This window comes from Euprymna scolopes, chromosome 21 (assembly GCF_053919585.1).
Source record: "Euprymna scolopes isolate OS-2025 chromosome 21, ASM5391958v1, whole genome shotgun sequence".
NCBI lineage: Eukaryota > Metazoa > Mollusca > Cephalopoda > Sepiida > Sepiolidae > Euprymna > Euprymna scolopes.
In genome coordinates, this window is record NC_136502.1 from 116,017,347 (window position 1) to 116,042,346 (window position 25,000).

General features: G+C 34.3%; 1 protein-coding gene across 2 annotated transcripts in view; it reads left to right on the forward strand.

The window, feature by feature from the left end:
- LOC145242675 (uncharacterized) overlaps positions 1 to 25,000 on the forward strand; it is a 98,368-nt gene that overhangs the window by 37,973 nt on the left and 35,395 nt on the right. Inside the window, exon 2 of one of the 2 annotated variants that reach the window (XR_013862800.1) lies at positions 19,135 to 19,766. The exons of the other annotated variant lie outside the window; for it this stretch is intronic. The gene's annotated coding sequence lies outside the window, so the exon portion shown is untranslated. Of the gene's footprint in view, positions 1 to 19,134; positions 19,767 to 25,000 lie in introns of those variants that run through there. 2 annotated transcript variants of the gene reach the window in all.

Here is a 25,000-nt window from a genome sequence, read left to right on the forward strand (position 1 = left end):
ATATATATATATATATATATATATATATATATATGTATGTATGTATGTATGTATTAGTGATGGAACGATTTCAATACTTTTTCCGATTCTGATACAATTACCAATTCTATATCAAATTATTTTTATATATTTATTTTATTATTTATTTTGTTTTTATTTTACTTTCATTAAAAAAATATTTTACATTTTGCCCTTTAAAAACGGGAAAAAGTTATAGTCGACTTAGGATGAGTGATTTATACCAAACTGATGATTGAATATGCTTAAATTTATGTTCATTTTCATATTACATATTAATCCCTATTAAACTGTGCATCGGATAGATACCATAATACTTAGTTCCCTGCACCTCATCATAACAAAGTCCATACAAAATTTCAATGAGATCAAATCAGCAGTTTCTGAGGAAAAAAACGGAACCGACAGACAGATTATGAGAAATTGTTGCCTGATGAGGTCTTTAGTTATTTATAATTGGTCGAAACATTATCATAGTCGTGTAGCGACATCAAAAAATGTTTATTTGAATATAAATAAAAGACACAAGACATTAATACAAGTATTATGTTTTTCTAAACCATTCACTTGTAAGTAAAAAAAATAAAAAATGCTCAAGCTGAGATCGAAACCTAAAGACAGTGAGTCAAGTATGATAACCATAAGACCATCGTGACACGATCTTTAAGAAATGTTTTCAAGTAGTTATTCTTAACATAAATAATCTGTAATATGAACTATTCATGCATGCGCATTCGTGAAATAATTAGAAAAAATCCAATAGCTCCCACGTACCAATTTTTCAATTTTGCCTCGTTAGCAGCCCTTTTTTCCGGAATGAAAACCGATTCAAAAGTTTTCTACATATATGAATATCCTATATACTAAATTTCAAGTCTGTAAATCAAAATTTTGTTGAGTATAGAGGTTGAGAAGTGTCCTCACACACACACGCATACACACACACACACAAAGGATACATGCATAGTGGATGATGTTAAGAAATTTTTTATGACGTCACAAAAGAATAACATCATCGATTACAGCAGAAAGAGTAGGAGGCAGAGATCGTTTATGACGTTATTGCATAAAAGCACGGCCACCGAGTGGTGGTGATAAAAGGCGATTGACAAGAAAAGTAGTGGAAAGAGGAAGAGAAAAAGGATGAGAAGCAGAAAAGAGGGAACTTAGAAAGGCGAAGAGAAGAAAGAAATATATATAACTAGTCACCCGGCGTTGCTCGGGACCGTATAAAACAATGAGAAAAATGAAGTTGATTTTGAACATACCTGTTATTCTTAGGATAAAGGAATGTTTGGTGTCTATGTATCATTTCCCATCCCGAGCAAAAGAATATTTTACCTACCCTAGGACGGTTATTGCGCAACATATGTATGAAATAATTGTACTATCCCTAGGACAGGAAATTTACAGCATGTATATGAAAAAAATCTTCTTTTCTAGGGTGGGTAATATATAACACATATTTAAAATAATTTACCTAATTTTCTGTTGTGCTAACTTTTCTCTACATCACAGGTACGAGTTTGTTTTTACATAAGAGTGCTATAGTGAAGAAGCACCTTATTTCTTATATAAATATTATACTACTCGAATATATTATATGATTGTTGGTTTTTATAGCATGTATGTCACAGGTAAGATTTTCTTTGTTTTTCATATGAGTACTATACTGTAAAAGTACATTATTACTGAAGGATGACTGACATTATCAAAGATGAATGGTAGATTTTAGCAATTTTATAGAGAGACTAAACGACCTATGACCTGTAAGGGTCTAGACGACCCAATGAGTCGTCTTCAATGGGAAAGAGGAGAAATAGAAACTGGACTAGATGACAGGTTGGCTAATATATTGGAATTACAAAAAAAAAATGGAGAAAAATAAAATAAAACTTCTAAATCATCTTAGAAACGACCGTACACCAAATATTTGCTGATTTTGAATTTTTGGAACTGATATAAATAACATAAATTTTATTTATTTCAATTTGGCGATTTTACTTACCAGAGAACTCAACTCAAGAAGTGGAAACATATTTTAGTAATACAGAGCCAAACTATTTCACTATATCTCAACTCTTCAGTGAGGCTAGACATATATATGCTTGTATTATGTGTCTGACTGTCCATATCATCTCTCCATGCATATTTGACTGATCATATCTATCCCTGCATGTCTGGCTGTATGTCTATACCTATATATGCTTATCTGGCAGTATCTATTTCTCCATGCATGTCCAGCAGTATCTATTTCTTTGTGATTATCTGAGAGTATCTATTTCTTTCTGACTTTCTCACTATCTGTCTCTCTATATCTGCTTAACTGGATCTATCTTCCTGTGTCTGTCTGATTAAATCTCTATATCCTCCTGACTATATATAAATCTATGCCCAATGACTACTTCTCTGGATAACATGATACTCAATAAGTCCTGGGCCTAATATACAGACGGTGCCACTAATAAAAATCCATGTAACTATTATAAAGTACTAACATTTTAAAGGAAAAAATTGAAAAAAAAAAAAGAAAAAAAGACAACCACAAATAAAAAAGAAAAAAGTGCTCTTTCACCACGATAATGTACTGAATCACAAGTTAATAACAATAATGACAAAACTATATTTGGTCGAAACATTATCATAGTCGTGTAGCGATATCAAAAAATGTTTATTTGAATATAAATAAAAGACACAAGACACTTCAATTTGCTTCTGAACCCATCCAATATTCCAAATCTAGCTCCATCAACTAGTGGCTGTTTGCAGATCTCAATGCTTCAGGGAAAAAGCTTTGGTTATAATGAAGGAGTTTATGAATATGCCTATGACCCCCTCGTCTGTTTTTATGAATATATACTCTCCTGGTTATCTTTGAATTTATACCTCCTCACTGTAACTATATATATATGGATCTATGACCACTTACCGTTTTTGTTAATATGTCCACTTGTCTGTGTTTCTTAATCTATAACTACTAGTCATCTTTCATTCTACTGCTCCAATAGATCTCACTGCTGATGCAATTCTCTACCTGTGTAAAAGCCAAGCACATCCAAGGATGGAGTACTGTTGCAACACCTGGGCAGGAGCTGCTGAAAGTATCTTATCCTGCCATGACAGAATTCAAAATAGACTTTGTAGCTTAGTGGGGTATGCCCTTTTTTTCTTCCCTGGAACTTCTTTCCCACAGAAGAGACGTTGCAAGCCTGTCTCTGCTTTATCGTTATTTTCACAGTAAGTGCTCGTCTATGGTCCTCCCTTGCTAAACTTTCACGAAAAACACCTGTCTAGCTGAAACCGCTATCAATAATTTCCCCCACTTTTTATCTGTGCCTAAACCTAAACATAGATTCCATGAACAAAGCTTCTTTCTTAGAACTGCACACTTCTGGTTACCTTTGAATCTATATCTCATCAATGTGATTATATATACGGATCTATGCCTCCCCTCCTACCTGTCTTCATTAATCTGTCCACTTGTCCGTATTTTTAAATCTATGACCACCAGTCATCTCTATGAATCTATGTCTATCTGATTGTATCTAAGAATCTATACCTGACTGACTGTATCTCTACGCCCACCAGATTCTCTTTCTCTTTCTTGCTCTCTGAATTTATGCTCCTTGACTGTGTCTATGAACCTATGTCCACCTGACATGAATCTATACACAGCTGACTTTCATCAAAATATATACCACTAATTGTTTCTATGAATTTATGTCTTGTCCAGGTTGTTTCTATAAATGTATGTCCACCTGGATGTATCTATGAGTTCCCATCTGATTGCTTCTTTACATCCCTCATTGCCTGTCTAAATCAATACTCATCTGTCTTTTTAGATCCATGCTTCAATGACTGCATCTATTAATCTATGCCCACCTAACTGCATGATAATAATGAAATCATTGTGCTCAGGTGCACCAGAATCTATCAAAAGTGCATGTGTAGAACATAGAATGATTTTGAATTGAAAAAGTGAAATGATTAGTTTATGAGTCGTGATATGCACGTGCGCTTGGACATCAGTTGTAGTTTTGGCAAATACGGTATAACTGGAAATGTTTTCTCAATTATTAAATCATTTCTCTCTGATAGGCTCATAAGAGTAGTGGTTGATGGGCAGAAATCAGAGGTCCAGAGTATTAATGCTGGAGTCCCTCAGGGGTCCATCCTGGGCCCAACTCTCTTCCTGATCTACATCAATGATCTCCCAAAACACATACTTAAATCATTTGTTGACATCTATGCTGATGACACAACCATCTATGGCAACACATCAAAGGCCGTAAATGACAAAATTCTTTCTGATTCTCTCTCCTCTGATCTTGAGCGTGTGGTACAGTGGGGGAAGAAGTGGCTGGTTACTTTTAATGCCGCAAAAACCAAGCTCCTATCTTTACATCATCAACTCTCTGATCCCCATCTGGCATCAATTGAAATGGATAGGTCTCATCTTGGGGAGGCTCCATGTTTTGACAAGCTTCTGTGTTTGACCTTTACTTCTGATCTGAAATGGAACACGTACATCAAGTCTGTTGCCAAGATCACTGGGAAAGTGGTGGAATCCTTCTATCGCTCCAGAAGATATCTCACTACTGATGCAATTCTCTATCTATATAAAAGCTAAGTACGTCCAAGGATGGAGTACTGCTGCCACATCTGGGCAGGAGCTGCTAAAAACAGCCTATCCTACCTTAACAGAGTACAAAATAGACTTTGTGACTTAGTGGAGTATGCCCTTTTCTCTTCCCTGCAACCTCTCTCCCATAGAAGAGACATTGGGAGCCTGTCTTTGTTTTATTGTTATTTCCATGGCAAGTGCTTGTCTGAGCTCTAATCTCTGGTTCCCTCTCACCAATCTTTCACGATAAACACCCGTCTAGCACTGTCAATAATTTTCCCCACTCTTTATCTGTGCCTAAATCAAAACGTAGATTCCATGAACAAAGCTTCTTTCTTAGAAGTGCACACCTGTGGAACTCTCTTTCATTTATCTGTTCCCCACCTGACTACAACTTGGATGTCTTCAAGTCCAACATAAACAAATTCCTGACAAACCGCCCCCTTAAGTAAGACACTTTATCAAATCTCCAATACTAATGATTACTACGATACTATCCCATTGATTACTGTACACGCAATAACACTTATCTCTGAGCCACCATGTAAAAAAAAATAATAATTCTGCAAGCATGAAGGTTTTTAAGGATACAGAATCTTGACAAGACAGACAACAATTGATGCAGGTTGTTTGGTCCATGCTTCAACAAAAATATTTACGAAAGTCATGGAAACTGCTGTTTTTTTTTGTTTTTTTTAATTACTTTTTAGACATGTTCACATGTGTTAGACACATGGAAATCAAAAAGGTTGTTGACGAGAAGGTTGCTAATTTTGTGAAAATTACACTAAACATGTCCTCTCTTACATCAATACACAAAAGTTAAAGGATAGAATGGACATGGAAACACCTTTTGTTTTCACTGATGAGATCACGTGACTTGATGGCTAGGCAATTGGTTGGGTGAATTTAAAAGATGAGTGCCACGATCGTTTGAGGCGTTAACAACAGAATGGAAGAGTCATGATATAAACAGGTGTCTTTGGGGATAGACTTGTTGTTCTTCTCACAGTCCCCAGAGATGTAGCATTAACTTCTGCTGCCTATAGAAATCTCCTGAAAATTTTTTTAGTGCCTTTATTAAATGACATAACTCTTTCACTACTACAAGAGTTTGTTTTCAGACATGAAAACGTCTTCTTCTATTCTGCTCTTGCTAACCAAGCATTCTTCGCTAATTTGAGAATACAAAGTGAAAAGTTGATGATCTGGCCACCATCTTGTCCCAATTGAATACTTTTAGTTATCATATAATGAAGTATTTATGCAGATAACCATTAATTTTCATAAAAAATAACCTTATGAAAATCCATCAATACTGCAGCAAAGGCAGTTCCATGTACTACGATTAAGAAATTGATTGATTCCATGTTTTTTTTTTTGTTTTTTTTTTGTCATTTTACCCCAAACAAGGTACAGAGCCACTTAGTCCTAAGGGGTTACTATTTGGGACAAGATTTGCAGGGACACTATTTATGGAGTTGGGCAGCAAGATGTCTGTTCACATCAGACTTAAATTTCTGTACGTCAGTACAGTTAGGGAAGCAGGTGACCAGAAGGGAGTTTCAAACTGCAGTAGTCCGAGGGAAAAAGCTGTTTGAGTAGAAGGCTTTACGGCATCTAGGGATTTCTACAGTGTAGGGGTGGGATTTTGGTGCTTGTTGGGTTTGTTGAGGGCACTGTCGTCAAGGGAGTACTAGTGCTTGGAATTCGTCCGAGCACTTGTCATTGAAATACTTGTAAAACATGCACAAGGATGCCACGTTTTGGCGATGGAACAGAGGTTGGAGTTTAGTTGATAATTCAGAACCTAATAGGTTGGCGACTCTTTTTTAAACCCTGTCTAGGAGTGAGAGATTAATGGCAAATGTACCAGCCCAGATGTGGCAACAATACTTCATGCAGAGTAAAAATAAATGTCATTGCAACTATTTCTTGAGTAAACTTGAAATTGATTCTTATTTTGTATGTTTATTCCTTATTTACAAAAGTAAAAACTTTGTTGTTTTCATTGAAAAACCTATCATCTCCGATTAGCCAAAATCAAATAATTGCAATAAATTTTTACCAACTCCTGCTTTAAATCTAACTTTTTCCAACAATGTTGTCATTAAAAGCCAGATTGTCTGTAAAATTCTTTTCAAAAATTGATTCATATAAAATTGAGAACGATTTGTTTTTAATACCAAACTATTATTCTTAGTTAGAATATATGTATCTACAACTAGTTTATGATATGGACCTAAGCGTACGTGATTGTATCTATCTATATATCTATCCATTTATGTATCTATGGATTTCCTTCACTATGTACCCTTGCATTTTTTTTTACATGGGAGTTACCACTTATAAAGGCTCAAAGGCCACTCGAGGATAAGAGTTAATGAGTGTACGGTAGTTAGTGAGACAACAGCATATTAATAGTTAGTAATAAAAATGGGGTAGAAATGGATAATTTAGGGGACGGCTCAGCAAGAACTTGTTTACATTGAACTTGAAGATGATCATATTGCTGTCTGCTGGAAAGCAGGTCAGTGGAATAGATTTTTAAACACTATTTATATAATATATACCAAGTATGTTCCTGTAGATCTCTGTCTTTATTTTTACATTTCTGACAGTTCATATCTATTCATACATTTATGAATCTATCTATTAATGCCTTTCTGAGAGTTTATATCTATGCTTGTCTTGCTCTTTCTATCTTTCGATACCTACCTGAATGTCTCTATATATACAAGTGTGTCTTTATAATTCTATCTAAATATGTCTATCAAATTGACGCTATCTATTTATCTATCTATCTATCTATCTATCTATCTATCTGTCGTTATGCCTACCTGACTATCTATCTCTGTATGTCTATCTGAATGTATCTATCTCTTTATAACTATAAATGACATCAGCAGTCAAAATTCTTCAGTCATATTTCAATTATTATTTCCTCTTATATTGGCGTGCCATTCATTATACTGGGTCATATATTTGATTGTATTTATCTAAGCTTATCTGTGTGTGTGTGTGTGTGTGTGTGTGTGTGTGTGTGTGTGTGTGTGTGTGTGGTCACGAATAGGCTCCTATATGGTTGACTATTATAGAAAACTGATCACATATAATGATAGAAGATGTATCGAGACACAGGAATGGGTATGTTTGATTTGGCATAATGATGATTCATTAAAATTGTGGCGTCTGCGTAAGCGCCTGGTTCACAAAGTATGGAAATAAAAAATTTAAAAATTAAAAAAAAAAAACGTTTACAAGTGTTTTTGATATAGATGTACATAATAATACTTTGATAAGTATGTTTTAACTTAAATAGGGATGGTATAATAAAATTATGGGGTCTACGTTCGCGTCTGGCCTCCATAAAATGGAAATAGGCACAAACTTTAATAAAGACTTTTCATATCTATCTGCGTAAGTATACTTTGATAATTATGTTTAAGTTTGAAGAAATATGGTATAATAAAATTATGGAGTGTTCGTTTGCGCCTGACCTCCATAGAATGGAAATATGTCACAAAGTTTAACAAGGTTTTTTAATATAGATCCACAGAATATTGTGGTAAGTGTTTCAGTGTGAACAGGTATGGTATAATAAATTATGGGGTTTATCTATTTTATTTTTACTTTCATCATATTTTGCTTTGATTTTGATACCCCCAAATTCGAAGCTATCTTTTTACAACCCTTCCTTTTCATAACCTATCATACTTTCATAAATCAGGCTGTTTTTGAACCCAGTCAATGACGGGTACTTTTGCTAGTATATATATATATATATATATATATATATATATATATATATATATATATATATATATATTTGCTTATTTAACTGTATAAATCTATTTTGAATTTGATTTTATATATCTACTAGCAGGCTGCCCGGCGTTGCCCGGTTGTAAAATATAAAATAAATAAATTTTATATTTTAATTAATGTAGAATTCTTATTTATTATAAATAGAAATACCGTAGGTATTAAACGTAACGTTAAATTTCTTAAAAGGAAAAAAAAAAAAAAACGGAAAGAAACTGATACATGTGCATGCGAGTATTATGTTTTTTCTGAACAGTTCACTTTGTGTAAAATTCTGGAGCTGAAATCGAAACCAAAACCTAAAGACAATGAGTCAAGTAAGATAACTATTAGACCAGCTTGACACGATCCTTAAAGAGTGTTTTCAAACCTACTTATTCTTAACATAAGTAATTTGTCATGTGAACGATTCACACATGCACACTTGTGAAACAGTTGACAAACAGATAAAAATCCGATTACCCCCTCCCCACATACCAACCTTTAAATTTTTAACCCTTAGCAGCCCTTTTTTCCGGATGAAAATCGATTAAAAATTTTTCCATATGTCTAAATACTCTATGTACCAAATTTTAAGTCTGTGGATCAAAAATTCGTTGAGTATATAGGTTGAGAATTGTCCCCGCGTCTCTGTCTCTGTCTGTCTCTCTCTCTCTCTCTCTCTCTCTCTCTCTCACACACACACACACACACACACACACACACACATTCTCACTTTTATAGATATATCTATTATCCGTCCATACAAGCACTGTCCAGGTGTCAGGATTTGTTGTGAAAATTGACAAATAAAATTAATAAAGGAACATGGCTATGTGATCACCTTAGATTTTTAAATGAAGCATTTCTACTAAAATTGACATCGTACAATTTATTTATCTGTCTGTCTGTCTGTCTGTCTCTCTCTCTCTCTCTCTCTCTCTCTCTCTCTTTCTTTCTCTTTATCTATCTATCTATCTATGGTAGAATTATGTTTGTTTTTAATAAATACATCAATGTAATTAGCTAGTGAACATTAATAATTATTCGCTGACTATTAGCCGTGTTTATTGTAAAGTTTCTCTTCCTAAAGGATATATCTGACTGAATATAGTACGGAATTGATGAAATCTATTGGTATTTCTTTTTAATTATGTAAAAGGTTTACTCTTTGTCGCCGGTTATGCAGAATAGCAATTTTCACCAGCTTTTTCTTTCACTTTTTACTTTACAACTATTTCATTTTGAACAACAGAGTTTTAAACACTATCTTTGACGTCATTTCCATAATATAAACAGGTGAATTTTTTTCTCTACTCGTCATCTTTTATGTTTTATTTTATCTATGCCGCATTGATGTGCTATCGATTCTCTCGCTTGACATTGTAGTAATGATACTGCTGTTTTGATCTCTCAAATATGTCGTTCTTGTCCCTTTTTGTCATTATTGTTTTATTTCTAAAAGTTTTTGTCGTTTGTTCCTGGTTTGTGTAATCTAACCCCTGAAGTGACCTGATTACAATGCCCTAGATCAAGTTATTCCCGTGAAATAATAATAGCGAACAGGCAGTTAGACATTCAGCTAATCACAAAATTCAGTGGATTAGCCATCGATATTCCTATATTGTTAAAAAATGTTGAGCTCGTTTGTGAGTTTAGTGACCTTCAGGAGAGGAATTGTTGTGATCAAGATGTGGAGTATTAGCAGTCTATTAGTCTCCATGATGAACCGTCAGGAAAGCTCCTACTTTGGACTCCAGACGCAGAAAGGAGAGTTTGACGTCCATATGTAACACTGAAATCCATTATTAAAGTTGAAATCCATTGAAATTGAAATCCATTAATCCATTGAAGAGGAAACCGGTCTGGCAGGAACTGAGCTGGTTGCTGCAATGACCGACCGAGAACTCTGGCAATCAGAATTTGTTCATGTTTCACGTATGCCTACTGGCATTAGATGAAACAGCAACAATACTCATGTCCCCTCAGGCGATGGTATCGCAGAAAAATGTCATCAGAGTGTGAAGCATATTGCAGAATGTGTCACTGTTAACAAATTCTAGTAAAAAAGGTGAGATGAACCGAAACAGTAATGTATAAGTTTCAAAATATGAAACTGTGTCTGTGTAAAATATTTGAGTGGATGATGTAGGACTCTGTAAATACTTGAACTAGTGACAAGTGTAACCAGCCTACAGAACATCATTATTGATGAGATGCCATGCCACATGAAGAAATTATGTCCGGTTGTAGGTTTGAGTAGTTCAAGGAGTGGAAGTGACAGTGAGCCCTCCATCTTGAGTGCAAATATGATCGATACTAAAGATACATGGATTCTTGATCAGTTCTGGACCTAATGCAGATGCACTGCATATCTCCTCATCAGACAAAGCACCTGCGCAGGAAGTTGCAAAGTGGTACAGGAAGCTGAATCCAGGTTACTATATATGTGATCATGAGATGAGGGAGGATATTTGAGTTGATAATCAAATTATATAGTTCATTGCCTCCAGTTATTATAGTTGTCCTCATTGGGTGAAGCATTACCAACTTGTTAATTTGATTGCATCAAAAAGCAAGCTTCTCTCCTTTCATCATAATTGCTCTGACCTCCATCACACCCCAGTTGAAATGAATGACTTGTCTTGAGAAAGTTCTATGCCTTCGCAAGCTCCTGGGACTGACCTTAACTCCTGATCGGAAATAGAACACATACATCAAATCTGTTGCCAAGATTGCTGGAAAAATGGTTGGATCACTCTACCGCTCCAGTAGGTATCTCACTGCTGATGCAATCCTCTATCTGTATTAGAGTAAGGTATGCCCTAAAATGAAGTACTGTTGTCACATCTGGGTAGGAGCTGCTTGACGCACCCTATCCAGCCTTGATAGAGTTCAAAACTGTCTTCAAAACCTAGTAAGTGATGCCCTTTTCTCTTCCTTGTAACCTTTTTCCCACAGAAGAAACTTGCAAGCCTGTCTCTACTCTATCATTATTTTCATGGCAAGTGCTTAACTGAACTCCAGGAGATCGTCTCCTTTTGCCAAACTTTCACAAAAAAGCACTCAACAAGTTACAACCACTAAAAATGATTTCCTCCGCTCTCAATCTGTGCATAAATCTAAACGCATATTCCATGAACAAAGCTTCTTTCCCAGAACTGCCCATCTGTGGAACATTGTTCCACTAGCCTGTTTCCCGGTTGAATACATGGTGGCCTTCAACTCCAATGTAAACAAATTCTTGTTGAGCCTTCCACATAAATCATCAAATTCTACCCAATTAACACCATTAACAATTACTACACTACCACCTTATATTCATTAACTCTTATCCTCCAGTGGCCTTTGGGCCTGGATAAGTGGTGACTCCCAAGTAAAAAAACCCCAAAAAAACTTGTGTGCTGTGTTTGCAGTGTAAAGGTGACCTTTTTAAATAAGTAAGACTGGCCCAAACCCAAGAACACTTGTTTATAAACAAATAGTATAGTCAACTAATCATTGGCTTTGCAGATTGGTCATTTTGTCAGCTAGTCATTAAAGATAGTCATGTAATATTGACACAACATAAATGAGCAGATTTTTTCATTCAAGTCTTTTTCTAGATTTTCTAATATCTGCCAATTTATGCTTTTCTAAATGGTCATTTTCTGCCAGTTTATATGCTTGTGACTATTGTAACATAGTTTGGTGCACGTATGTAAATGCATGCAAGGGGACATCACTAGGAGGGGGAAAAGGACTATAAAAAGGGAGATGAGATAATGTTTGAGATCTTGTGAGAGAAGTGGAGAACGTTTAAGATCATGTGCATGATGTCACGGTTGTACCAATGAGGAAAAAAATGTTGTTGCTACAAAGAACAAGTGAGTTGGAGTTATTTCCTATTCTTTGTCTAGGTCTCCTTTGTGAGTGAAACTGCACACTACTTCAAAACAAAATTCTGCGAATTTGGCCTTTTTTTTTTGAGCCGTTTAGCCTTTAAAACTTGTATTTGGCTATTATCAATAAGTGGGGACGGAATAAGCAGAATATCATATAGATAAATATAATATTAAACGATTCTATACATTTTAAAATTGAATCATTTTGGTTTTCAATTTACAAGTGAAACTGCACACAATGTGTGGTGGTCTGCAGACAAAGTTACACTATTTCATTTTTCCACATCAGTTGAAAGAACGACTGTCAATGTATTTATCTATGACCATATGACTGTCTCTATTGAACTTTCTACCTATATATCTATCTGGATGCCTGCTTATATCTAGCTATTTATTGCTGACTTTGTATAGATCTACTACCGTGTTTGATTATATGGTTAAGTGGAAGTTTTAGTCATTTAGAACTGCTGTAAAGCTCACTCATTTTTTGACCAAATTTCAAATAATTATTACAGTTTATTGATCACCTTCTCAGCTATACTGTGAAAAAAACAATTTTCAATTTTCGTTCAGAAAAACAAAACTATGAAGAATTTACTGGTTCAAAATCGTAAAAAACGTAAGGAGTTGAGCAACGTTTTTTATGACTGGTTTCCATAGCAACCACGTGACTTCAGTGACTACTGTTGCTACCAATTCACCACTCTCATGAAAAGAGAAGTAATAAGTGAAGCAGAGAGAATGAAAGAATGAAAGGAAGATAATTGGGGGGATTTTATTGAAAGCAGGTGAGTGCCATACATTGTTACATATGTATATGTTACACTCATGAGCAAAAAAAAATGGGCCAAGAGAGAAAGAAGGAAGAAATCGATTTTTCAATATTTTTCCATGAATTTTTGTTAATTTTAACTGAAAATTTCTATTTTGCAGATCATTATTATTATAGCATATAATAATAAATTAAAAAATTAATCCCAAAAATGGTAAGACTGCATCTTGGCGAGGATATAAAAAACCAAATTGCAGGATTAAGGCAGTCCAAAATGACTTACAAGCAATTTTTTTTATATTTTAAGAAAAGAAAATGTGAAAACATCTTTTTCTGCAGTGAAGCGAATTGGTCAACGGTTTGAAGTCGAACGCTTGGTAAAAGGGAAATCTGGATCTGGTCGCCCTAGAGCATCCACTTTGAAGGACGACCACAGGCTTAAATTAACTGTTTTGAAGGATAAAAAAAAGGATCAAAGACTTCAAAACAGGGGCTGGAAATTCTTTTTCTAGATATACAATATCTAGACGACTGAAAGTATTGGGATTTTCCTCTAAAAGGTGTGCAAAGAAGCCATTTTTATCTAAGAAGAACATCAATGATAGAAAGAGATTTTTCTCGTATTATGGCAAGAAAGATACAGACTGGTTCAGGTATGTTTTCTGGTTAGATGAATCAAGATTTTGACTTATTAGTGATGTTCCCAAATGGTGCAATCGAAAAACTGGGGAAAGATTTTCGCCAAGTTGCATAAAAACGACAGTTAAACATGGGAATGGAGGGATAATGGTATGGGTAACTTTTACTGCAGCAGAAATTGGGGAACTTATTAGATGTGAAAAGTCAATCAATGCAAAGGAATACATTCGAATATTAGAAACAGTACTGTTACTAAGTATTCAGAAGCTGGGAATATCCCAGAACATTATTTTTCAACATGATAATGCCCCTGCACACACTGCTAAAGTCACAGAAATGGTTTTCTGATAATTCAATTGATGTGATATTTTGGCCAGGTGAAAGCCCCGATTTAAACCCAATCGAGAATATTTGGTCCATAATATTTCGTGCACTGGCTGAAAGAACTTTTTCGAACAGTGACAAACTGTGGGAAGCTGTGCAAAGCAAATGGAATAGCATCTCTTCACAGTATCCCACGTTGGTTGAGAGCATGTCTAAAAGGATTGATCTTTTAAAGAAATCAAAAGGGAATGCGATTCTGTCCTAAGCATTTATTAAAAATTTGTTTGAACTATTTTTTTTGCTCACGAGTGTATGTTTATGGGGGCAAAAAAATGAGACTGAAATTAAACAAAGAACAAGTGAATTTACTGGAAGCTTTTTTTTTTTTTCTACAAGGTGGTCACCACTTATCCAGGCCCAGAAGCCACTCGAGGATAAGGGTTATTGCGTGTACAGTACGTTAGTGTTGAGATTTGATAAAGTGTCTTATTAAAGGGGACGATTCATCAGGAATTTGTTTACGTTGGACTTGAAGACATCCAGGTTGTAGTCAGGTGGGAAACAGGCAGACGGAACAGAGTTCCAAAGGCGTGCACTTCTAAGAAAGAAGCTTTGTTCATGGAATCTACGTTTTAGTTTTGGCACAGATAAAGAGTGGGGAAAATTTTTGACAGTGGTTTCAGCTAGACGGGTGCTCCTTGTGAAAGATTAGCAAGGGGAGACTAGAGATTGGAGCTCAGACGAGTACTTGCCATGGAAGTGGATAAAACAAAGACAGGCTCGCAACGTCTCTCCTGTGGGAGAGAGATTGCGGGGAAAAGAAAAGGGCATCCCCCACTAAGCCACAAAGTCTATTTTGCACTCTGTCAAGGCAGGATAGGCTGTTTTTAGCAGCTCCTGCCTAAATGTGGCAACAGTACTCCATCCTTGGATGTACTTGGCTTTTATATAGATAGAGAATTGCATCAGCAGTGAGATATCTTTTAGATCCTACTTTTTTTTCCAGCGACCTTGGCAATAGACTTGATGTACGTGTTCTATTTCAGGTCACGAGTAAAGGTCAAGCCCAGAAGATTATCAAAACATGGAGCTTCCCCAAGTCGAGAGCCATCCATTTCAATTGATGCCAGATGGGGATCAGAGAGTTGATGATGTAAAGATAGGAGCTTGGTTTTAGATGCATTAAAAGTAACCAGCCACGTCTTCCCCCACTGTACTACGCGCTCAAGATCAGAGGAGAGAGAATCAGAGACAACTTTGTCATTTACGGCCTTTGATGTGTTGCCGTAGATGGTCATATCATCAGCATAGATGTCAACGAATGATTTAAGTATGTGTTTTGGGAGATCATTGATGTATATCAAGAGAGTTGGGCCCAGGATGGACCCCTGAGGGACTCCAGCATTAATACTGAGGGCCTCTGATTTCTGCCCATCAACCACTACTCTTATGAGCCTATCAGAGAGAAATGATTTAATGATCGAGAAAACATTTCCAGTTATACCGTAACTGGAAATCTTGTGAAGTAGGCTTTTATGCCATACTTTATCGAAGGCTTTTGATATGTCAAGAGCAATTGCCCTAGAGAGGTAGCCTTTGTCAAGAGATTCACTAATCCTATGCGATATAACCGTTAGCACATCTGCTGTAGATCTGGCAGAACGGAAACCATATTGCATGTCACTAAGAAGGTTATTTCTCTTGAGGTGCTTGACTACTTCTCTATTTAATATGGATTCCAGCAACTTACTCATGACACAGGAGACTTATCGGTCTGTACTGAGAGGGAGACGACTTATCACCAGAATTCTTAAATACAGGGCATACTGATGAGGTTTTCCAGGGTGTTAGGCAGTACTTCTCTTTAAGGCAATGCTTAAACAGTTTTGTAAGTATGCGGGGGCAAGTTCTGGTTGAAGCTTTTTCAGCACTATAATTGGAATACCATCAGGGCCAGTTGCTTTACTGGAATCAAGATTAGCTTGGCGACCTCATGCACAGATATTTGTATGTTACATAGCGTGTTGTCTGTTATAGGAGGAAATGCGGGGAATTGATGGCTTTCATCGCATAGGGTTGAATTAGCTGCAAAGTTCTTTGCAAATAGTTTGGCCTTGTCTGATGCTGACGAGATGACCTCAGGTCCATTGATGATTGTTGGGATAGAACGCATGCTTCTATTCAGGATCCTGTTTGCTGTTTGCCAAAACTGGTGGGAACCAAGCCGCTGCTCAGCTACTTTGGATTTAATGGACTGAGCATATAGCTCTCTTGCATTTTTTATTACTCTTTTACAGTGGATGCTGGCAGTCCTGAAAGCAGCTCTAGTCACAGTGCATCTATTATGTTGGTAGCTATGGAAAAAGTGATTTCTGTGCGCGATGGCAGCAGCAGGTTCTGGGGAGAACCATGGTTGGCTATTAGGTTTTTGTTGGAATTTTTTGGATGGTATGAATCGGTCTATGTCTACAATTAACCATTCATCAGGTCTGATACTATGGAGGACACATCCTTTTTAAACATGGAATGTAGGGGTAGATCAGATATAAATGTACGGAAGCTATCCCAGTCAGCCATAGAGTATCGATATACAATACAGTGGAGAGGTACGTCTGAAGACTTATTTCATTTTGTTTTTACCTTAACTGATACAACCGAGTGGTCGGAAGATCCCAGAGAGGACAGAACGGAACATGAACATAACTCAGGGGAAGTTGTGAGAAAAAGGTCTAGAAGGCTAGCGTATTGACCGAAAATATCAGGCATATGGGTGGGTTCGTGAACAATCTGGTTGAGGTCATAGGCAATGGCAAAATCATGACAGAACCTCCCCTCATCATCTGTCTTGTTCGAGTGGGTCAGCCATTCCACATTGTGGACATTGAAGTCACCACAAACGTGGATGTTAGCCGAAGGATGAGCAGACAGGATGTGGTCAATTTTCTCAGATATGCTCTTAAAGAGAGTAACTCCGCTGTTGTGGGGGCGATAGAGGGCAAATATAAATGCAGTGGTGTAAGCAAGTGCAACCCGGAAGCACATATAAGGTAAATTAGGGTCTTCCCTGGAGATATCCCTACCACACGGAAAGCCATCTTTAATGTAGGCATATATTCCATGCCTATGGCGATCTTGGGGGTCAGTTTTAAATGTTAAGTTAGAGTATCCTTTAATTATGAACTCGTCTAGGGAAGTCCTCGCCCCTATGCCAATTTCGCTTAGGAAGAATATGTCTGGTTTTGTCTCCTGTAATTGGGTTTCAACCTCTGGAAGGTTAGAACGTAGACCCCTGATGTTGGAGAAGGTGACATGGTAGTAGGGGTCTACGTTGGAGGAGGTTCTAGGTTTATTCGTGATTTTTTTCTGGAGATATTTCATGTTGAGGATTTAGGATTTGTGGAACAGGTTGACAGACTTGGTTAGAGCAAGATAGAGAGGGAAAGCAGGAGAGAAAAAGATATAACATTTTTTTTTTTTTGTAGCACATGATAAGGTAAAACTGTAACAATTACCCACTAGTATGGCATCAAGAGGCCCCACCAGAAACTGCTGCATGGTCCAGAATACATTCACCAGATGGCAATATGGCAGCCCCAGTACTTTGCACCTGCTGATAGGGCAGCCTCTTTAGTGGTTACTCCAAGGTTTGGGTCCCTGACTATCAGATGGATAATGTCAGCCCAGATGAAACGTTTACCTCCAGCACACTTACTAGTGACATGGCCACAAGGATAGACATAGAAACAGAAGATTTCCAACATCTCAGGCAACTGTTCATGAAGTACTGCCGTCCTGGAAAGCAGCTTTTTCTTCACCCTTAATCAGAAAAATCACTTATTCGAGATGAGGAGTGAGGGACAAATAAGGAGAAGCAAGAGTAACGAAAGCTGCCGATAACGCATGCACAATGCATACTCACCATTAAAAAAAAAATGGGGGGGGGGTAAAGGACTTATTTATATTTACTTAGTATAAGTCCGTGGTTCTAATTCGAAATTAAAGATATTTGAAGATAAATTACCCTCCCATGTTTACAAATGAAATGAAAATAGAATACATTACTGTAATTTCCGTTTAAGGTATTAAACTTTTTCTTATCGAAGAGACACCTCCAAAGAATTATAACAAGGATATTTAGCATCAAAATAATTTTTTAAATACCGCTGTGGAGATTATCACGTGTTGACATATTCATTAAACTTATTTCTTATCCAAAAGACACGTCTAGTGCGTTTGAAGGCTTTTCGTTCATTGACTTGCTTTCGAGTTTGTCTTTATGGCAGACTGGGTGGGAAAGGGTCACGGTGAGAGGAATGATTTTGTTTATGTTTATACAGAAAAAGTTAAGTAGTAATCCTAAAACAATTTTTTTTTTCTTCTCGGAGGTGGGGGGGTATTCTAGATAACTTTGCATTTAACGGCTGACTGAAATAAAATATATTAGACAAAATTGAGTCAAAATAAAGCAATTATAATAAGGACAGTTTAACACCAAAACAATTTTTAAAATACTGCTGCGGAGATTATCACGTGTTGACATATTTAAGCCTGGAAAAATCACATGTTGACATATTCAAGCCTGGAAAATCATGGATTACAATAGAAAAATGCGAGCATGAAAAGTAATATGGTTAAGCTTAAACATGAAAAAGTAAAGGACTAGTTGTTAAAACTAGAAAAGAAAAGGACAAGATATTCTAGTAAAAAATATAATAAATTTATAACGTAAAATATTGATGCATTAAGAAATTTTTAAAAATATTCAATTTATAACATTATATAATCAGTTCTTAATGTTGCAATATTTTAAGTTATGAATTTGTTATATTTTTTACTAGCATATCTTTTCCTTTTCTTTTCCAGTTGTAACAACTAGTCTTTTACTTTTTTATGCTTAAGCTTAACAATATTTCTTTTCATACTCGCATTTTTCTACTGTAATATATATATATATATATATATATATATATATATATATATATATATATATATATATAAATATATATATATATATATATATATATATTCCATTTCCGTTTGATGAAAACCGATTTTCTTTTTTGTTGCAGATGATCTACTAGTTGGCCAATTGTGGACAAATTCCAAGAGTGAGAGGAGTCTTCTATCATGTCTGGAAGTGAAACAATGTTCAATGAATGAAATTGGAAATGCACAACTATACAACTCATGCTCTCTATCAATCAAAGTTATGACAATAGGACCATTGCCAGCATGCTCAAAATTCATTGCTGGATTACCACAAATGACAGGGACATGCCCAGAGTGACGAAAACAAAGTTTCTGGGCACGTTTATGGTCTTTGGTGTGGTTTCAAGTGAGGGCCACATAATGCTACCTTACATCTTCAAAGTCGGCTTGAAAGTCTACCTGGATGTATACCTGGATGTGCTTTGTACACTTCTTTCACTACCCCTCTCCTTCTCCAACCTGAACCCACTGGACTACTTCATTTAGTCATACATCGAGAACATCACCAACATGACCTCCCACAACACCAAAGGCAACCTGATTGCCGCCATCCACCGAGTATTTGCTGAGCTCCCGCCGGCGCTTGTGCCGGCATGCTCCCAGTTTTTAACCCGTATCGAGGTGGGGATTGAGGCTGAAGGCGGCTTCATTCAATAGATGTCAGCTCTACAATACAGTCAAGTTACCTGAATTGATTTTTTCAATAAAAGTCTTAAAATAAAGTTGTAGTGTTGTTTTTTTTAGAGTGACAAATTTATCGTTCCACCCTGTACTGGAGTGGATGAAGTCTCTCATATATATATATATATATATATATATATATATAATAGACTTTATCCACTCCATTAGTTTGGGAGTGGCTCCTCCTTTTGAAAAAAGGAACTACTCCTTTCCCTGTTCCATCTGCACCTTAAAACAATCTGTTGAAAAATTCAACAGATTTCCAGCATTATTTTCTAATGCGTTCCTATTTACTTGCCTCTCCACTGCTGGATAAAAAAATGAATTCTCTGCTCTTTCACTGCAGCTAAAAGGAGTACACTTTTTTCTGTACCCTCCCCTATATATATATATATATATATATATATATATATATATATATATATATATACACACACATGATATATATATATATATATATATATATATACAGGGTGGTCAAAAAGTCAGGTAACATTTTAAAGAAAAACGATATTAGCAATACACGTATATTTAAGTACCATACATTGAAATATAAAATGAAACAAACATGAAATATGTTTATTTTGTTAATTGTCGTCCATTTCTCTCTATCAATCGCTGGAAGCGATTAACCACTGATTGTGTAACACGTGTAATTACCTGACTTTTTGATCACCCTGTATATACACATGATATATATATATATATATATATATATATATATATATATATATCCACATATAATTCTTTAAGAAGATATAATGTGCCAATTTCAGTATTTACTTCAACGATGCTCAGTATGTGAGTAGTAGGTTATAAAAATACTGGGTTAATGTTTTCATTAACCATTAGCAGGATTTCTCCCAAACAAAGTTTTCACTAACTTTTAATTCTTTTTCTTTTGTTTTTGTTTTTTGTATAAGGATAATTCACCTTTTTGTGAATGTGTTGAATTAATAGGTGGCACATGGTTTAGTCTAGTTCTTTTTTATTTTAAAATCAGATAGTATTACCATAAGAGCACATTTAATAACAAAAAGCACTAAATAAAGATAACACTAGTTATCCATTTTTTGGAGCTCAAAGAATGCAAATGCTTACCAATAATCGAATGGAAAATAGTAAGACAGGCTAGTACATGTAGAAATTTAGACAACCTATGGTGAAATCAGGAATTTGAAATTGTAAATTTTAAAAAGTTCCAAAACCTATTAAACTGTACAAGTGAAATAGCAAACAACTGTATATATAGAATAAACTTTACTTTAGGATAACAATACATAAATAAAAATAAAATAATCTGTGCATCTATAAAAGTGAGAATATGCATGTGAGGACACTTCTCAACGTATATATGCACTGAATTTTTGATCTACTGTCTTGGAATTTGGTATATAGGGCATCGAGAAATGTGGAAAACTTTTAATTGGTTTTCATCCAGAAAAAAGAGCTGCTAAGAGGTCAAAATCGAAAAATTGCTACTTGGGGAGGGGGTCAGTGGATTTTTTTAATCTGTTTGTCAACTGTTTCACGAGGTTTGAAAACACTTTTTAAAGATCTTGGCAAGCTGATCTAATGGTTATCGTAATTGACTCACTCTCTTTAGGCTTTGGTTACAATCTAAACTAAATATTTTTTTTTACTTACAAGAAATGAACTGTTTAGAAAAAAACATATTTTCATGCTCATGCCTTAGCTTCTTTCCTTTTTTTACTTTATTATTTTTAAAGGAATTTAACGTTATGTTTGATACTGACCAATGCCAAGTACATCTTCTAGTATATTGATAAAAGTGAGTGTGTGTGTGTGTGTGTGTGTGTGTGTGTGTGTGTGACAGTGACACAGAGAGAGAGAGAGGACAGGTCTCAACCTATATACTTCATGGATTTTTGATCTACTGACTTGAAATTTGGTATATAAGGTATTGAGAAATGTGGAAAACTTTTTAATTGGTTTTCATCCTGAAAAAAGGGCTGCTAAGGAGCGAAAATTGAAAAATTGGTACTTGGCGAGGGGGTCAGTGGATTTTTTATCTGTTTATCAAGTGTTTCACGACTGCACACGACTGCACATGTGCAAATCATTCATATGACAGCTTCCTTATGTTAAAGAATAAGTAGGTTTGAAAACACATTTTAAAGATCATAACAAGTTGGCCTAATGCTTAACGTACTTGACTCACTGTTTTTGTTTTGATTTCAGCTCGTTTTTTTTTTTTACTTTCAAGAAGTGAACTGTTTAGAAAAAACATAATACTCACATGCACAAATCTCAGTTTCTTTCCATTTGTTTTTTACTTCATTTTTTTAAGGAGTTTAACATTACGTTTAATATCTAGCAACGCTGGGTACATCGGTTAGTTATATAAAAACAACTAAACTAAACCAACACCTAAATTAGGAAAACTACCCTAAGCACCCTTATGTTAAAATAAAGTCATCTATTAATTCACAAATGGATGAGCCATTCCTCATGGATGAGAGCAAAAGAAAAGAAAGAAAAGTCATCCGAACCTTTGTTTGAGAGAAGCACTGACATTAACCTATAGGAAGGAATAAGAATGACTAGTTGGTTAGCTAGCTAGACTAAAAATCCATGCGTCTATATAAAAACACCCACTTACACAAATACCACATATATATATATATATATATATATATATATATATATATATATATATATATATATATATATATATATATATATAGGAAGGTTTGAAAACATATATGGTAACTAAACTACACAGAATTTTTTATATTTCATCCTCATGAGGATGAAATATAGAAAATTCTGTGTAGCTTAATTGCTGTGTATATTTTTAAAACTTACTACCTAGTTCCACTTACATATCGAGCACACACACACACACACACACACACACACACACATATATATATATATATATATATTAGTATATATATATTAGTATATATATATATTAGTATATATATATATATATTAGTATATATATATATGTATTAGTATATATATATACATATATATATACATACACTAATATATATATATATGTATGTATATATATACTAATACACACATATATATATACTAATACATATATGTATACTAATATATATATATATTATACTAATATATATATATATATACTAATATATATATATACTAATATATATATACTAATATATATATATACTAATATATATATATATATACTAAAATATATATATATACTAATACATATATATATATATATATATATATATATATATATATATATATATACTAGCTGTACCCGGCCACGCGTTGCTGTGGCTCAGTTTGTTAAAATGGAACACATTCCTCAAGAAAAATTGCATTTTGTTCGTTTATTTATTTTTATTATTTTTTGCAATTTTTTTAATCAGTAAAAGTTATTATTTTTTTCCCCAAAAAAAGATTAATTTTTTACCATAAATTGTTAGGTGAAAGTTTTTTTTTTCAGGAAAACTTGCACTTTTTTTTTTAAAAAGAAATTTGGCAGTAAACGTTTCTCTTTGAAAACGGAATTTTTATTATAAAAAGAACAATTATTTTATTATAAAAAGAACAGATGAATGCTTTACATGAACACTGTAAATAGTTATGTGAAAGTAGAGAAAAATTTGATTCTTTTTTTCAAGAGAATGTACAAATTATTTATTTTTTTTAACAGATGTTCAGAAAGTAAACAGAAAAATACTTCCATCATTAATTATGCAAAAAAATAAGTAAAATGTTGATTTAGTGTTTCAACATTATGCTTATAAATTACGATAAAACTTGCTGAGTATGCGCTGTTTTACGGTTGTTGTAAAAATGGAACGGAAACTTACATTTTGCTTCGTTTTAATCTTTCTTAATTTTTTAATTGTGCCCCTCACAAACGAATATAATCAAAATAGTAACATTCAACAATTGTACTTTATGTATATAAAACACAAAATATTTATTAAAAAAAAAAGTTAATAAGGAAAGGGAAATAATTCCATTTTTAAACGAAAAAGTCAGTTTGGTATATCTTTTTGTTATTTTTTACATAAGTCCAGCTTACCATTCACATTGGAAATGTCGACATTTATAGGTTGTAGGGTACGTTTACAACGAATAAACACTCCAATGTAGTAGATTTATCAGAATTTTTGTAGGAATTTTTGACACCCCTATCACGAAACTGTGAATAAAATATAAAAAACTCGTAATTTCTCTTTTAAAAGTGGGTTGTTTATTTTCTTTATGGATTATACTTCCAAAATAAACTATTAAAGTTGTTTTAAAAGTAATAGAAATATTTTTTTTATTTTTTAAAAAACAGTAATTAATTTTCCGAACTCAATATTTTTCAATTTTTAAACTTTAAAAATCTATGAAAATTTCTCTATTGATTCTATTTTTACGATATTTTCAGGGTCAATGTGAAATTTAATGCCCTTTCCAATAAACTGAATATAATATTTTAGACAAACGTTTTTATTTTTAATTCACGCCCCTCCCCCATTTTCAAGTGTCTATTAAAAAGTAAATAATTAATTTACTCACCAAAGTTTTATATATCACAAATTGAAGAGAAAAGGTCAATAAGCAATATATTCAAATTTAAAACAAAAAGTAGTGTTTTTTAGAAATTTACCTGTAAAGTTCGAAGTTTAAAATCTTTTTTTTTTAAATCACGTTGTTTGTTTTTTTCTTTTTTTTTTATGAAACATTGGTCCTTGCTCCTTTAATTGAAAAAAAAAATTAGGACTTCAATTACATTTTTCGAGTAGTTATAAGCTTGGAAAGACAGCGGGTCGAATAATTCACGCCTTCCATTTTGAAATGTCTATTAAAAAGTAAATAATTTACTCACCAAAGTGTTATATATCACAAATTGAAGAGAAAAGGTCAATAAATAATATATTCAAATTTAAAACAAAAAAGTAGTCTTTGTTAGAAATTTACCTGTAAAGTCCGAAGTTTAAAACTTTTTTTAAAAAAATAAACACGTTGTTTTTTTTTTTGTTTTTTTTTTAATGAAACCTTGGTCCTTGCTCCTTTAATTGAAAAAAAATTAGGGCTTGAGTTACATTTTTCGAGTAGTTATAAGCTTGGAAAGACGGGGTGGAATTATTCACTATTTTTCACGAAATTTCTGACACATCTACCCATGTTAAGAACGGCTTTCGAAATAGACACCCCTAACCTTGCCAGCATACCCGAAAAGCTATGAAAGTTGACGTGTCGAATGTGAACGATGAGTTGGATGTAATGCAAAAATGTACCGAATTTAAA